Raw genomic sequence first — 14,046 nt, forward strand, 5'->3', positions numbered from 1 at the left:
GTACGCATATTAATAGTAGCATATGTGGTAATTAGATATCGCATGATTTATGTTGCTTACGTGATGTTTGCATTCCTGATTGGATCCTAAAGGTAAATATTATCGCCTTAAATGTCGCTATATGCTAGGAAAATACTGATACATAAAGGGATTAGTGAGGGTATAACATTAGAATCATCATTTCTTTGTATTAATTATTCTTTTGGGTTTGTTTCGCTTAAGTTGACATTTGGGCCTACCCTAAAATGGTGTCGAAAATTAAGTTTAGAAGTGAGTGCAATGCCTACTGCGCAGACTCGGATGGCTCCGTGAACTGCTTAACGACCTGAGCACCCAATGTCCGCGGTCAAGGATAGGCTCTTGGTGGACTGCCAAACTTCAGTCAGTAAAAACTGGATTAAATGAACAATTGGATCACACAAGCTAAACTAAAACATTGTAACATAAGGACAAAACGCACGATATGGAAGTGAACCAGCAAAATCCATGAGAACTCAATTAAATAAAATCGGACGGTTTCAATCAACCAATCACAGACGTTCTCCGCCTAAAAATGTTTCATGTTATCCCGAAATTTATTATAAAAGAGTAGTAGAATAGGGAGGGGTCTGGCATTCGGCGGTTACTATGACTGCACACCCTCTTTGACCCCACAAGCGATGACAGATGCTTGCACGATTTCTGGTCCTCTGGAGGTTTTTGGGACTGTAACGTGCTGAGCAAAGAACTTTCGGACTTGAAGCTTTGGCCTGCTTTATTTGGACAATTTAACAGCTAATTCGGTTATGCAGAGCCAAATGAATTAGAGAAAAATCCAGATAGCAAGAATAGGTCAATATTATGACATGCAATCTGAATTAATTGATCTAGAAATTCTAAAACCTTTGATGAAACAAATGCTAATATTAGATGCAAACAAAATTTAGATAAACAAATATTTGATTAACAGAAATTACGAGTTTGTGGTTCTTCGTTGAAGAGAATAAGGATTCTTAGTCTAAAATGTGTTTTAGCTGGTTCTAAATCACCATCAACCAATCCAACTAATTGGTCCGTCAACCAAGTGGGTGGAGTGCCTTGATGTTTCGGATTAGGAATCTATACGTGGCGAATGTTAATGTATATTCTGTAAAATAACTTTTTCTTCCCTATAGGTCATAAGGTACCTCCCCACATGTCCAGGGAATTCATCATCCTACTGTGTGCAGATATGAATGCGTTTGTGTGAATGTTGGTGTTATGGGCCCCACCAATGAATGCGTGTGTGAATGAATAAGTGTGGTAATGGATCTGTAACGCAAGGAGGATCTGTAAACTTGTTTGCCCCCTTTCCGCTGGATCAGTTTTTCTGGTAGCAGAGTTATGGTTTTATTGCATTGGTTTGATGATTATTACTTATAGATTTGATTATTTCTTATTGATTTTCCTATTTTAGAAAATTGATTATTGATTGTGGATGTTCAGATAAGTATTGGTTCATGTATTAACACTCTATGTTGAGTCGCGTTGCGTTCTATGTTGTTTGACGACTTCTGGGATGTAGGAAGTCGAATGTAATGATTCCGTAGTAGGGCAGACTGTACGCTGCTCTCGGGAAAGACGGAATTATTGTGCCCTGTAGGTACACGGAGAAAACGTATGATGATTGGAGTTGCCCAACGCATTGTCTGGGTTCGATTTGGTAACATCTTCGTGTGTTGCCGTTAGGGATATTTTCTGTATGAAAGAAGTGTATGGGTAGCGAAGCCACCTGTGAAATTTTGGTCTTAAGTACCAGGAGTCCAAAAGGAAGTCTAATTACGCTTATCACTGGGAGGGTAATAGGCGTTCCCTAAGCTTGCTATAAGGATACAGTAGAGGGAAGTGCTACTTTATTAACAAGTGTAATAATTCTGTAGTAGGGCAGATTGCTGCGCTGCTCTCGGGAAAGATAGAATTCTGTATGAATGAACTACATTTTCCGTATGAATGTATGTAAATGAAATAGCATTCAGGTTAATTGTGAAACTCTGGTTTTAATTCTCAGGAGCATTGGGTCTCCAACAGGTGTTTTATTTCTAGAGAAACGGTTAGCTAATGCTTGCTAGAAGGGTAAGGTAGAGGGAAGTGCTACTTTATCAACGGATGTAATGATTCCATAGTAGGGCAGATTGTTGCGCTGCTCTCAGGAAAGACGGAATTCTTGTGAAAAAGGTCAAGACTATCCTTTTGTTAGCGAAACAGATAATGGTGGCGATTTGATGTCGTTACTAACAGAATTTTAGTAAAAAGTGAATGTAAAAGTTTTCCGATAAATTTTGCAAAGGAGGGGTCAGCAGAAGCAGGAGTAGTGAGAAAAGTTGACGTTGGTGAGAGTCGCGCTGGGATTGGTTAGTCAGTAAAGGACGAACACGCTCCTGATTGGTGCGTTAGTGTGCGCGGCGCTAGGAGTGGAGAATTACAGGGTGACATAGACGCCCCGGATTGGTGCATTAGTGAGAGTCGCGCTGGGATTGGAGAATTGTAAAAGTGACATAGACGCTCCGGATTGGTGCGTTAGTGTAAGTCGCGCTACGATTAGATAAAACAAACATAATAAAAATATTAGAAGAAATCTAGCGATACAGAAAAGAGAAAATGATCTATTACAATCCACCAGAGAAAGAGAAAAAGTTATGGTTCGGAAAGATCAAGAACTTATTTAAAAAGGATAAACTGATTGTGACTAGAGAGGGACATTTGATTCCTCCAGCGAAATCACCTGCATCCTTTTATGGTTGCGCAATATGGTTATCATACATGTATTTGGTTAGACAATTGGGCAAAGTATACAAAAAATAATGGAGTTTTATCATTTCCGGAACATGGTTCATTCAATTTAGCGGTATTGAGAAATTTGAGAGAAAGAATGATGAAACTAGAAACAAGACCTAGACCAACACAGTTTGAAGCATTGACAGAATGGGAAGATGAGATGTATGACAGAGAACGGCAACGGAGTGGCGGAAGGTACAGATATATGTTTGGTAGACCGTGTGAACAAGAGAATCATGATGATAGAATGAGGAGATGGCGAAGTGCAAATTTGACTGATGGGCTGTTCCCTATGAGAAATGTTGAAGAGACTACTAGTAGAAAATGTACAGAAAAGAGAAATAATACAGGATCAGAAGGTTATAAGTATGGTGTGCATGAGTCAGAGGATGATGTTCTTGAGGACATGTTTTATGAAAATCCACCCCCGTATCAACCAAATTCCACATTATTGACACCAAGTGCCCCAGTAAAAGAATCACCACAAAATATAAAGTTCGATTCAGTACCACATGAGGTAGGAAGAAATAATCCCTTCAGAGAAACAGAAAATACTCAACCTAGTAAAATGTCAAATGAAAATTCAGCTGAACTAGCCAGAACTACTTTAGAGTTAACTGAAAAGATCAGAGAATTAACAAAAAATTTGGAATCTGTAACTGCTCCTGTAACAATAGGACCTGTAATGCCAATTTTTGATAAACAAAAGGATAGTGAGCATTGTCTGACGATTCCTTATAACAGTAACAGAGAAAATGAAATACAAAGAAGAGATACAAGAGAAGATTCATGGGGACAAGTGGTAGGAATTTCCGAACAAAGTACTCCTAAGAATTTGACAGTAAATCAGAGTCTAGCAAATAGAGCAATAATGACGACAGAATCAGTACCAGGATTACCAAAAGGTTTAGAACAGACACGAAATGAGATGACTCCGGTAGGTCCTACTTCTGATTAATTAAGTGAATGGCTAAGGAGTTTACAGCAAAAAAGATGCTTAGCCTAGACCTTTAGATGTGTCCAAATTAAAAATAGTGTTAGAAGAATTAATAGTAGGGACTATTCCTACGGAAAAGTTAAAAACCTATCAGGATGAAGAATTAATGTTTCTATGCAAAAGTATAATGTGGACAGTGAGAAATTTACATGAAAGATTTGAAGAAGTAGCAAGTGAAATGGTATTGACTTCGAAAAGGTAAGGTCATTACAAAAACCATACAGAGTAGATTTTTCGGAAAAAGACATTGAAAATTTGAATACTACGGGACGAACAACTCAGATTAAAGACTTAATTATTTTACTAAGAAAATGGGGCGAAGTAGACAAATAGAAAAGTAGATGGCTTCGAAAACAAGATGATGCAACAGATAAAACGTTTGCAGCTTACCCAGTAAGAGAAAAAGAAAAGGCAGTAACTGAATGTCCCATGAGAGAGATTCCAGGCGGAGGCTATGTACATGTCCCCTGGACCAGACAAGATATTTTGTCATTTACCAATGATTTTGCACGACTGCGCGAGAAGCCAGTAGAGTGGTATAGGCAGGTAGACAGGTTTGTAAAATTATCAAAAGTACTGTGGATTGATTTGAATAGTTTATTTGACATAATTGTACCAGCAGATCTATGGACAGAATGTAAAATTACAATAAGTTGGCCTACCCAAGAATACCCTAGAGACCCAAAAGCAGGTGCCCCTGATCCAGAAGTAATGAGAAAATATGAACAAGTAATTACCTTTCTGAAAAATAAAGTACCTCCTAAAGAAACTGATTGGGTAAAGATTGATAGAACTCATCAAGAAGCAAAGGAATCCGTACACGCATATTACGAAAGGTTGATTCTTGCCTTTAAGCAGTATAGTGGTGATGAAAATTTGAGTGAGAAGGAATTGAGTCATTTTGTATACTGATTTGTGTATGGGTTGCGACCCGAAGTAAGTGAAATGATTAAACAGCATACAGTAGATTGGCAAAATAAAAAGATAGATGAAGCACTGAGACATGCAAAGTATTTTAGTGATGAAATTGAAGCAAAACAGCGTAAATTAAAGGAAAAAGCCATGTGGGCTCAAGTAGAAGTGGCAGAGAGACAGGAAGCTCAATTGATTGAACAGGCAAATGGAGCGGGCATGAGACAAAAACCTAGTATTGGAAAAGGGAAAGGACAAATTAGTCTAGATGAAGCCAAAAAGAAATGGACTTGTCATAATTGCGGAAGAATAGGGCATTGGAAAACGAGTGTAAATTTCCCCCAAGTGCTAATGGTGATAATGCATCATTGAATTCACAGGTGCAGAATGAGGTGAGTTGTCAACCGCAGCAACAGCAGCAGGTTGTTGCCCAACAGAATCAGGCGCCAAAACCGCCTTTTCCAGAGAGCGTAAATCCTCAGAAATACAGTAATGAGACAGGATTCTACATGAAGAACAGGTAACTAAACCGCCGCGCGCTAGTGCTGTCTCGCAGTATTGGCTACAACGTGATGAGTGAGTCAGAAGAAAGTTGGCGGTGCCGAGGGGATGAAGAAGAGTGCATACTTGGCACAACTCTAGAAGTAGACCAGACAGGCCCGTTTGTGGATGAAAAGGTAAATGACGAAAACATTACTTTCCTAGTAGATACTGGTGCTACTCGTTCAACTGTTAGGTCAGCTGATCTTCCTCTCTTGGATGAAACGATCCAAGTAGTTGCAGTATCCAACAGACAGATAAAAACGTATCTCACTGAACGAGTTAAAGTTAACATAGGGAAATTTTCTGAAATGCACCGTTTTGTCGTGTGCGATTCAAGCCCTGTAAATTTGTTAGGGAGGGACTTGCTGTGCAAGATGAACTGCACAATATTCTGTACTCCGGATGGTATCGCTTTTGAGACTCCTGATGAGGACGTACTGTATAAAATGACTATAGCTAATATGGAACCTGATATTACCGAGGCATTTGCTGTATTTGACTCCGAGGAGTGGCCTCAAGAATTGAAAAAGACAGTAAAGACAGAGTTATGGGATTTCACAGGAGAAGATGTGGGATTGATGAAAAACGTAGATCCCGTAAAAGTTGCTGTAAAGGAAGGAGTAAGTTACCCAAATATTCCACAGTACAAATTGACACCCGAGATAATTGCAGGAGTCACTCCTATAATTGACAGAATGAACAAGGTATTTTGAAGGAAATAATGAGCAGTCCATGTAATACACCAATTATGGGTCTTAAAAAGCCTAACAGATCTGTTAGAATAGTACAAGAGCTAAGAAAAATAAATAAAATCGTTGTATCATGTTGTCCCATTGTACCAAATCCATCTGTGATTTTGTATCAGATTCCTCATGATGCAGAATGGTATACAGTGATTGATTTGTGTCATGCTTTCTTTTCCATTCCATTGCACCCTGACAGCCAACAGATTTTTGCGTTCCGGTTTGGCGAACGTATTTTGGCATGGTGCCGAATCCCACAGGGGTATACAGATAGTCCCTCAATATTCAATCAGATATTGAAAAAGTCCCTAGAAGATTAAAAAATGCCCGAAAGTTCGGTTCTGGTCCAATATATAGACAACCTGCTTGTGGCATCAAGAACTCGAGAAGCTTGTGTAGTGGATATCATTGCATTGTTGAATCATTTGGCAGATGGAGGACTTAAAGTATCCCCATCAAATTGCAATTCTGTCAGAAAGAAGTACAATATTTAGGCCACAAAATTAAAAAAGGACTGAGAAAAGTAACTGCAGACAGGATCAAAATAATAAAAGGAATGAGAGCCCCAATGACACAAAGAGAAGTGAGAATGTTTCTTGGAATGGTTGGATATTGTCATCAGTGGATCAGTAACTTTTCCCTGATTGCAAAACCTTTGGTACGCTTGACAAGAAGTGATGTGAAAGATCCCATTGAATTAAATAAAGAAGAATTGACGGCTTTTAAACAATTGGGAGATAGTTTGTGTGACGCACCAGCACTTGGCATGCCTGACTATGAGAAAGAATTTGAACTCTATTGCAGCGAAAGAAATGGATGTGCGCTTTCTGTGTTAATACAAAAACATTGAAAACTGAGGAGACCAATTGCATATTTTTCAGCTATATTATACCCTGTAGCTGTAGCATTGCCTGGTTATTTGAAAGCTGTAGCAGCCACTTGTAAGAGTCTGGAACAGAGTGAAGGAATTGTGATGGGATATCCTGTGAGAGCGTTTGTACCTCATGATGTGGCAATCCTTTTAACAAGGAGCCACTCTCAGTTCATGACGCATAGTCGTCTGACTAAATATGAGAAAGTCATCCTAGGTGTAACGAATGTGAGCCTTGTGAGATGTCTGAATGTGAATACTTCAACGTTACTGCCTGATGCTGAGAATGTGGAAGTCAGAGACGATGTGGCTCATGACTGTTTGGAAGTGCTTGATTTCTGTACCAAACCACGTCCAGATCTAAAAGATGTACCTTTGACAGAAAGTGACTATGTGATGTTCCTGGATGGATCATGCTTGAGAACGGATGAGGGAATTTTGAGTGCAGCGTATGCAGTATGTACGGTAGCAGCTGTATTGGAAGTATCTTGCCTGAAAGGAGTAAAATCAGCCCAGGTTGCTGAACTTTTTGCATTAACAAGAGCATGCAAGTTGGGAAAGAATTTGAGACAGACTGTGATAACTGATAGTCAATACGGCTTCGGTGTAGTGCATGACTTTGGGCAAATTTGGTGCCAAAGAGGGTTTTTGACATCGAGTGGAACTCCTATAAGGAATGCTGAAGTGGTTGGAAAATTGCTTGAGGTGATACAGCTGCCTAAGCAGTTAGCTGTGGTAAAATGTGCGGCCCATTCTAAGTCAAATGACTATATTTCAGCTGGCAACCAATTTGCCAACGATATGGCTTCATATTGCGCATGTAGTCAGAACTCAGTTAATTGGGGAAGAGAAACAGAAATGAATTAATGTCCCTTGTTGTTTACTAACACTGTGAATACATGGGAAGAAGTGAGGCAGTTGCAGGAAGGAGCAGGAGATGAGGGAATGAGACAGTGGGTAAAAGCAGGATGTGCACCACGGGAAACAGATCATGTGTGGGTTTATCGGGATGGAAGACCAGTCATGCCTGATAGCATGGTTTGTACCATGGCACGGATGTATCATGGACAAGCACATGTAGGAAGAGATGCTATGATCAGACTTTTCAAACAGACATGGTATAATGCAAAATTTAGACTTGTAGCTGAAAGCCTTTGTCAGAGATGCCTTATATGTCAGCAATTCAATCCTGGAAGAAAAACAGTGGTAAGTCTGGGAACGATAGGTCGAGAAGGAGGGCCTTTCACCAGAATGCAAATTGACTTCATTGAAATGCCCCCCTGCAACAGGTTGAGGTATGTTCTAGTGATGGTTTGTCTGTTCTCTCGATGGGTGGAAGCATACCCAACAAGAAGAAGTTGTCGAATTACAGTAGCCAAGCTATTATTGAGAGAGTTCATTTCTAGGTTTGGTTTTCCAGTTTCAATTGAGTCAGATAGAGGAAAACATTTCCATAATGAAATCATGAAATTAATTTGTGAAGCATTGAATGTACAACAGAAACTACATTGTGCCTATCGCCCAGAGGCTTCTGGTGTGGTAGAACAGGTAAATGGCACCATTAAAAACAGGCTAGGGAAAATAAGTTTAGCCACAGGTTTGAAATGGCCTGATGTCTTGCCTCTAGTACTCATGACTATTAGATCTATTCCAGATAGGAATACAGGCTTAAGTCCCCATTAAATCGTCATGGGAAGAGCAATGTGACATGTTTTCAAACCAGTCAACAAGCTATTGCCTATATCTGATGACTTGGTGTTGGATTATTGCAAGGGGTTGGCTGATTCCGTTGGGTCTGTGTTTCATCAGGTTGGATCGGATGCCACCATTCTTGAAAAGAAGCCAGCTCATGATCTGAGCCCATGTGACTGGGTGAGAATAAAAGTGCATAGAAGACGAAACTGTTTGGTCCCACGGTGGGGTAAACCACGTCAGGTGATCCTGACCACGACGACAGCTGTAAAATGTGCAGGAGTAAAGAACTGGATTCATTCTAGTCACACCTTGCGAATCCCAAATCCAGTGGATAACAAGGAAGGAGAATACTTTGAAGAATCAGATACAAGTTCTGAATCAGATGCTGAAGAAATAAGAACAAGACAAACTCCTGAAAGGGGGGAGACAGAACCAAGTCCAGCTGTTGCACCAGAGAATCTACCATTAAGAAGAAAATTGCAAATTTCTGACACCAGCTCAGACACTGAACCAGTACAAGCACCTAAGAGTAAAAGTAATAACAGTGAAGAGACTGTCAGAGAAATTCTTGATAAAGAAGTCCCGAATGAAAATTCGAGAGAAATTCCACCTGAAATAACAGGAATAGATGGTAAGGTACCAGATACCGAGAGTGAGGGAAAGGTTTTTGCCGAAGACCCCCAAGGAGTTGTAGGGAAACCATACATCCAGGTAGAAGAAGGGACAGCTAGTCAGCAGGAAGATTGTGTGGAAGAACCACGAGGCGGGACAGAAGTAGGTAAGAAAAAGGAAGTGGTGGAAAGAAAGACTACTGAAAGCAAAAGTCAAGTTGGAACTGAATCAGAGGACAGTGACAAAGAAATACCAGAAGGTCGAGTTCTGAGGAAAAGAGCATGGAGAACTGAGAGAAATGAAAAAGGAAGTTAAAAAGGCCAGCAAAGGATGAAATCTGGCCAAACAAGATAAAGAGATTGAGATACAGATTGACATAAGTTAATTCATCTAGAGCTGAACAGGTGAATGAAGTGTCTAGCCAAGAGAAATCAAAAGACGTTGAACAAACACCATCAGAAGAAAGTAAGAGAACGAAAAAACCTAACCAGAAGTATAAGTCACCGGAATGGTCGTATGTGGCACTTCCTGAAGTACGAGAAGAGGCAGACAGCCAAGGAGATCTAGAGGTGACTATACCAGAAGTGGTTAAGGAAGACGAAGAACCGGAAATCCTGAGAGTTATCTTGTCCGACACCGGGGAAGAGACGGATGTTCAGGAAATTCTGAATCAAGATTGTGAAAGGAAAGTAAAAGACGATCAAATGCCAAACTGAAGAGACAAAAGTGCTCTGAAAGGAGAAACTTGAAATTACTGAAAAAGACAAACTAAAAAAAAGAACCAAGTAGGTGCTTAGAGCCTTGGGTTAGACAAAACTAGTTGTGAAGTAGAAGAGGCTAAGTCAAAAGACACTGACCATTTTTCGAAATGGCAAACACAGAAAGTAGAAAATCTAAATGTGAGTTCCTTAGAAGATGGTGCAAAATGTGTTGTTGTTGTACATGATTACTAATGCTTCTGTGGAGTGCGTTAGCTTTAATGGTTTCATTTAAGGTTACATTAGAAACAATAGAAGGACATAGCGAAAATAAGACTAATGTAGAAAAGATTCAAAAGATTTATCCGACTAACATAGATAGAAATTATTTACATAAAGATAGGTCCATAACTGATTTCTAACAATGTTTTTTCAAAATTATTATATGAATATGTGAAGACGATGGATGTGAGGGATTGATACGTCTGCATGCAGTTGCCTGCATCTGTATCTGAGGGAGTGACATACCATCACCTCCCAGTAACATATGGAATAACATGTAGTGTATTAGCAAGTTTGTTCTACAAAATAGGGAAATTAGAATACTATTTTTCAAATGTAGATAACATATTTTCACAAGTACCTGTAGTTAATAAACTGAATAAAGTAAAACCTGCTAAAGTATTAGGTGAATTCTTCTTAGAAACTAAAGAATTAACATTAGAGTCGATTTTTAGAAATAATTTAACTTTTGGTCTGAAAAGAGAAGAGAAGACTTTCTTAGATATGGTAGAATAAAGGAGATTAAAAATGCAAAAGAAGGTACCTGAGGGAAAAGAAGAAAAGACAGTCTGGGATGTTGAAAGAGAAAAACATTTGAAAGGAGAAGCTAGTCCAACAAGGGCTTTAGATTGGCCTCAGAAAGGCAAGTTGTGTATTAGAAGGAATCAAACCGCATATGATAATTACTTTGCAGGCACAAGTGATTGCCATGATACTTATAGAATCATGGGTGGATGGGGATTTAAAGGAGGAAATGATCCGGTTTTTCCTGGATTATATTTTATCTGTGGGAACAAAGCTTATTATCGATTAACTGATCACTGGTATGGCACATGTTATCTAGGCCTGGTTTTCCCAAAGATATTTCATGTGGGAAGAGGAAAAGATGGTGCACATGAGATAGGTAAACAACTAACATGTAGGAGAAGAGAATCTTGGTCAGAAATGCCAGATACCAGCAGTGGGAATATCTCTGAATGCACATAAAATTAGAAAATTATCAACAGTAGTGGATCACTTGTCAACAAGCACTGCTGGAGGATTTTTATTGGTAAATACTGAAATGGTTGCCATGCGAGCCATGGTAATGCAAAATCGACTTGCCCTTGATATAATTTTGGCAAAAGAGGGTGGAGTCTGTGGAATGCTGAAAGTTCAACATTGTTGTACTTACATTCCTGACGAAAGTCAAGATTTAAAGACATACATTAGGAATATAACTGATTTGCATGAGGAGACTGTTCCACTGGAGGCTGAAGGTATTTGGGAAAAAATTGGGGAAAGGTTTTCTATTATTAAGGACTTTTTACTAAAACTAGGTAGTACCTTTATTGGTAAGATATTATTTCCAGTAACATGTGTGATTATTTTAGTATTCATCATCATCATCAAGAATCTTTATTTCGGCAATATTTCAGCCATAAAAGAGCACAATAAAAAGTATGTACAATATAAAATACAGTGATAAGACAGAACTACAATTTCATGATCAAGTGTACACCGAATCTACTAGCCACTATTTGCAATTATAAAACTCCTTTTGATCCAAATAGCATACAAATAATTCGAAAGTGCAAACACAATATGACCTGCAGTATCAGATTTAAATGTCCTTAGTGCATCAGAACATTTCTTGAATCCTAAATTTCTGCAGATAGGTACTATCCATTTCTTCCTTAATCTACTATAAAGAGGACAGAAAAATAAAATATGGCATTCATCCTCGTTATTCATACCACAACCTGGACAATGGGAGTCCCTGGACAGGGACCATTTACTAGTAAGGCATGCTAAAGGAAGAGAGCCAAACCTCCATTGTATGTAAAGCTTCCTGGCCATGACAGGAAAAATTACGTCCAGATAGTCTTCGAATAAGTATGCAGATTTGATCTCTAAGAATGATTTTACCATGCTACCATTCTGTGAATTATACAGCCAGACATTAGAGCATCGAGATCTGTAAAGCTCAGTAAATAGATTCCCTGAAATCTCGCTGCAGGCTGAAGCTGGATTAAGCCACATGTCGATAAGGCCCATTTTCACAAGTTCATCTTTAATGTAGGAGAGCCAAGGAATATGCACTGCCTTGCCAAAACTCAGAATTTCTTGTAATTCAATTCTGTACTGCAGGAGCTCGGGGGTCAACCATATCCTCCTCCAAAACCTAAGGGGTTTGATGGCTAGTTCCTCCTGAATAGGGAGTATGCCCAGATCGAGTCTCAGCGGTAGGAGAGGTGTACTTTGGGGGAGCGAGAGCAACTGCCTCAGAAAATTATTCTCTGCTTTGATCAATCCAGGTCTGACGGCATGCCCCCACAATTCCCCACCGTACAGTGCTGCCGCTCTAGCCCTCGTTTTGTAGATTTCAAGGCCAGGGCTAATGGGTTTGTAAGTGAGGCATTTGACATTTTTAATATTCCCCCCGCAACTTGGGTCAATTTAAGTTGTGATTTGACAAGATGGGGGGCCCAGGAGAGATTTTCACTTAGTGTAACACCTAAGTATTGAAATGTATGAACTCTCTCTAGCGCAACCGAGTCTAAAGTGGGGGGTGGTCTAGTGTGTGAGGAAGGGTTAAAAATCATGTATTTAGTCTTGTCTACATTTATCTGTAGACCATGTTCACAGCAGAAATTGTTAAAACCTTCCAATATGCGTTGGATCCCCATGGGTGACTTAGATAGAAGCAAGGTGTCGTCAGCAAACATTATAGCCGTTACTTTCTTGCCTGCCAACCTGGGTGCATCATTATTAGGCACTGCGTCCAGGTAAGATATCAACCCATTTACATATAAGCAGAACAAGGTAGGGGCCAGGACACAGCCTTGCCTGACTCCCTTGCTCACCGTGAACCTAGCAGACAAAACCCCTCCTCTAGCACACCTGACCTGAGCAAAGTTCTGGGTATGTAGCCTCACCAATATCCCCAATAGGGAATTGGGAACTCCCAGATCTCGTAGAACAACCCAGAGTTTGCCCCTGGGGACAGTGTCAAATGCAGAGCGTAAATCGACAAACACCATATAGAGGCTGTCACCCTCTATTACCACAGTTTTCCAGTACAGCATAATTAATCGGAAAATCTGATCCATGGTGGATGTTTTGCTTCTAAAGCCGGCCTGGTATGGCGAAAGGATTTCATTCTCATCGGTCCACTCCTGCAAACGATCTAATATAAGTCGTGCAAATATTTTTTGGGGGACGTCAATGAGGCTGATGGGCCTGTAGTTAGCGGGGAGCAGGGGCGAACCCTTTTTATATATTGGTATAATTTCCGCTCCCAGCCACGAGCCCGGAACCTCTGCACCATACAAAATGGAATTGTAAAGTGCGCATAAATACGGCGCCCATATCTTTGGCTGTTCTTTGAACATATCCCCTGGTAGCTTATCGCTACCTGGTGCTTTGCCCGTTGCTAGTTTTCCAAGGGCAATGGAAACATCCTCTACGGAAAATTCCAGAACCTCGGCGTCCCCAGGAGAAGGTGGATAAAAAGACAGGAGATCTAGATCGGAAGTTGCTGCATATAAAGATTTGAAGTGGGATTCCCACACCCCCGCATCTAGATTAACTTCAATTGCGTTACGGGGTTCCGCACACCCTGAATTCACAATAGCCCAGAATCTTCTCAGTTCCTTATTGGCAAGTGCAGAGGCTAAGTTCTCCCATCTCTCCCAGTCCCAGTCTTTATAGGCAAGCCTGAGGGCACGAATCGTTAGCCTATCACTGCCAATTTTAATGGCGTTAATCAAATCAGATTTGGATCTCCTACATGTGGCATTATACCATGAGGAAGTGGTAGTCCTGGGCTTCCTGTTAGAAGTGGTAGGGTTAAGAACACCTGCAAGAGTGTCAACCAAATCCTGGTGGAGAATAAGCAGGTTCGCCGAAGTGTCCGAG

This window comes from Triturus cristatus, chromosome 9 (genome assembly GCF_964204655.1).
Source record: "Triturus cristatus chromosome 9, aTriCri1.1, whole genome shotgun sequence".
NCBI lineage: Eukaryota > Metazoa > Chordata > Amphibia > Caudata > Salamandridae > Triturus > Triturus cristatus.